The sequence below is a fragment of the Otolemur garnettii genome, unplaced genomic scaffold, assembly GCF_000181295.1.
Source record: "Otolemur garnettii isolate 467f Iridium unplaced genomic scaffold, OtoGar3 scaffold00133, whole genome shotgun sequence".
In the NCBI taxonomy this organism is placed as follows: domain Eukaryota; kingdom Metazoa; phylum Chordata; class Mammalia; order Primates; family Galagidae; genus Otolemur; species Otolemur garnettii.
In genome coordinates, this window is record NW_003852528.1 from 3,670,389 (window position 1) to 3,673,784 (window position 3,396).

Genomic DNA, 3,396 nt, shown 5'->3' on the forward strand with positions numbered 1-3,396 from the left:
TCTTTAGATGCTGTGCCTCCCCCTCAGCATTGCAGAGAATTTTAAGTCCAACTTAACTATAGTTTCTTTCCAAGTAAACCCTCAGAGGTGGGTTTTGATGTCATCATTTTCTTGTGCCTGGTTCTGCCAGCATTTTCTTCTTTAATCTTGAAATTCAAAAATGTTGTCAGAGATGTACAATAAGAGTCTGTTAATTTTGCTCAAAACATGACCTTTTTAATATACATAGGTCTCTACTCTGCTCAGGAAATGCTCTTCAATTACATCTTTTACTGTAATTTTGTCACACTCATTCTGGCTGTTGGAGATTCCTGTGCCCCGTGGATGGAACCTGTCAGATCTGGCCTCTCTCACCATGGACACACCTGCTGTTTACTCTGCACTCTCAGGCAGCATCGAGAGGGTGCTCTCCACACTACGGCCACAACTTTCCACAATATCAGTTTTATTCTTTACGGCTTCTAATACAGATTTTAATTAAGACTTAAACTCTTTGTTCTCAATCAACATTTCCCTTTCTACCAGACCCTCAGCAGACCCCACCCCCCTGCCCCCACCTTCTGCCCTCTGTGTAGACCCAGGTCTTCTCTAACAAAATCTTTTGAAAATCTTCTGGAAAAAACTATTTCTGATTTAGAGTGTAAGTCATTTTCAGAGGAGTGATCATCTGCATTTCAGGACACTTCCCTCTTCCCCACATTCTGTGATGCCTTTCTGACAGGCCCCTCAGTTTATTTATCTGCCTGTTTCTCCTCAAGTTAAGAATAGCAAGTGCAGACCTGCACTCTGCCAGGACGCTGGGTGTGCCCCACCCACACTCTCCTGAGGTGAGATGCATCCCTCTGAGTTTGCTCCAACTCCAGCCACCTGCCCTGATGGGGTCCAGCCACACACGATGGCTAGCGGGATCCACAGACAGAGACAGCACTCCTCCTGACCCACATCAAACACTGGGGTCTCCACCCAGCGCAGACTGCATTTTCTAGAAAAACCTCACACGCTACACAGAGCTTATTATAAACAAATGAAGTGGGGGTGGACTATTCTAAACTATGCAATTTCATAACCAGGTTACTACAAAAATCAACAATAACTCCAAGAAAAACACTACCGTAGTTTTTAAAAGCACATTATATTTCAAATAAATAACAAGTCCAATAAATATAGAATTGTACCTTTCACAAAGAAGGTGACAAGAGTTTGACGGAAGAGGGTAAGACAAGGAACTGAAGCTTCTAAGTTACAGAATCAGGGACAATGAAACCTAACAGATCCAATTGTCTGAACGCCCCAAATGAAGGGCAGAGGCTCTCACTTTGCCTGAGTGCACAGCTGAGCCCTGTGAGGTAGGAGGATTAAGGCCTCTGGAGAGAGGAGGTAAGGTGCCTTGCAATGTAGAAACTCCTTTGTGCTCCCAACAAAGGATCCATTTTAAGTTATACTTAAAATAAACAAATTAATTAAAAGTAAAGATGGAAAGAGATATATCATGCAAACTCTAATCAGAAGAAAGCCGTGGTTACATTAACATGAAACAAAGTAAATTTTAAAGAAGGAGAATCAGCAGAGATACAGGAGGCCAACTCACAGTGACAAAGGGGTCAGCTAATCAAGCTGGCCTGACAGTCCTAGACATTTACACACCCGGTAACACAGCTTCACACCTGAAGCAAAAGGTAAAAAAGGTAAGGAGAAGTCAACAAATCTACAATTACAGTTGGAATTTCCAACACCCTGCCCTCAAGTAATTGTTAGAACAAGTAGACAGAAAATTAGTAAGAGAGAGAACTTGAACACTACCACCCAACTCGGCTGAAATGACACTTATAGAACACTCTGTGAACTGCAGCAGAATACACATTCTCCACATTCCTAACACACAGAACATTTACCAGGATAGTACATCTCTGGGGCCAGAAAAGAAGTCTCAATAAATTTAAAAGGACTCAAGTCAAGTCAAAGTATGTTTTCTCTGAGTAAAATGACATTAAATTAGAAATCAATAACAGAAAAATATCTGCAAAACTCTAAAAGTTTACAAGCTAAATAATATACTTCAAAAGTCAAAGAAAAAATTTAAAACAGAAATTGGAAAGTATTTTGAAATGAATGAGGATGAAAATACAATGTATCAAAACCCACAGGGCTTAGAAAGAAATTTGTAGCACCAGACACCTACACTGGAAAAGAAGGTCTCAATTCAATGACCTCAGGTTTCACCTTATGAAACAAGAAAAAGAACAAATAAAACTCAGCATAAGCAAAAAAAAAAAAAAAAAAAAATCAATGAAGTAGGAAAGAGAAAAAATCAAAACTGAAAGCTGATACTTTGAAACAATAAAATCAATAAACTTCTAGCCAGATTGATCAAGAAAAATAGAAAAAGGAACAAATTAACAGTATCAAGAGAGAATTAACTGTAGACCACAAGAATATTAGAGAACAGGGAACATTATCAACTTCATGCCAATAAGTTTGACAACCTGGAATAAGCAAATGCCTTGAAAGACCTAAACTCCCACAGCTCACTCAGGAGAAAGCACAGGAAAGTGTCTTCCTGGGCCCTGGCCCCTCAGCACAGCCAGCCGTGAACACTGACCATGGTAAGGGTGTGTCCAGTGGTGACGTGAAACTTCCCTCCTTTCTTTTACATTTATTAATCAGAATTCACTACAAGGAGGAGCCCTCACTTCTATCAATCCTTATTGACATTAGTATGGACACAGGGACTCCGTGCTGTCAATCTAATACTACCACAGCTTATTCACAACGTGGGTCGTTAGGTGCTCTTTTAGGTCAGAGCCTATGTTTTTCTGACAAGCCTCCACCCTAGTCACTGTTTCTGTCTTTTTGTTTTTTGGTTTGGAGTACTTGCTTTCTTTCTGGTTCTACAAGATGTCCCTGTCACAGCCCCCCAAACACTCAATCACTTCTCCAAGGAAGCCTCTGTCCCTTCCTTGCAGAACCATGCTCAGACTTGAGGACGGTGGGTGTGCAGGATGTCAAGGCACAGGCCCCACTCTGGAGGTCCAGCTCATCACAAATTCTTATTTCTGTATGATTTTAGCAGTCATAAATTTAGCACTGACAGCTCAGATTTCAACACCAGGAGGCTAATTTTAGTCACCCCATTCCTTATTTTTAACTTACTTCCTTCTCCAAGAGTGAGAAACCTGGTTCCATTATCTACAACAGATTATTTCTTTGCTAGCTTCTAGCAAACAGATGTAGCAGCTCCAGAGTTGCTCGCCCTACACAACAAGGCTTTGTCTACAAGTGACTGCTTCTGACCTCAGCCTCACAACGCCCTGTCAAGGCCCCGTCCTCCCCAGTTACTCAGGTGAGTCCAGCACCATTAGCTCCACCCATCAGCACTGAGTGAGTCTCAGCACCATC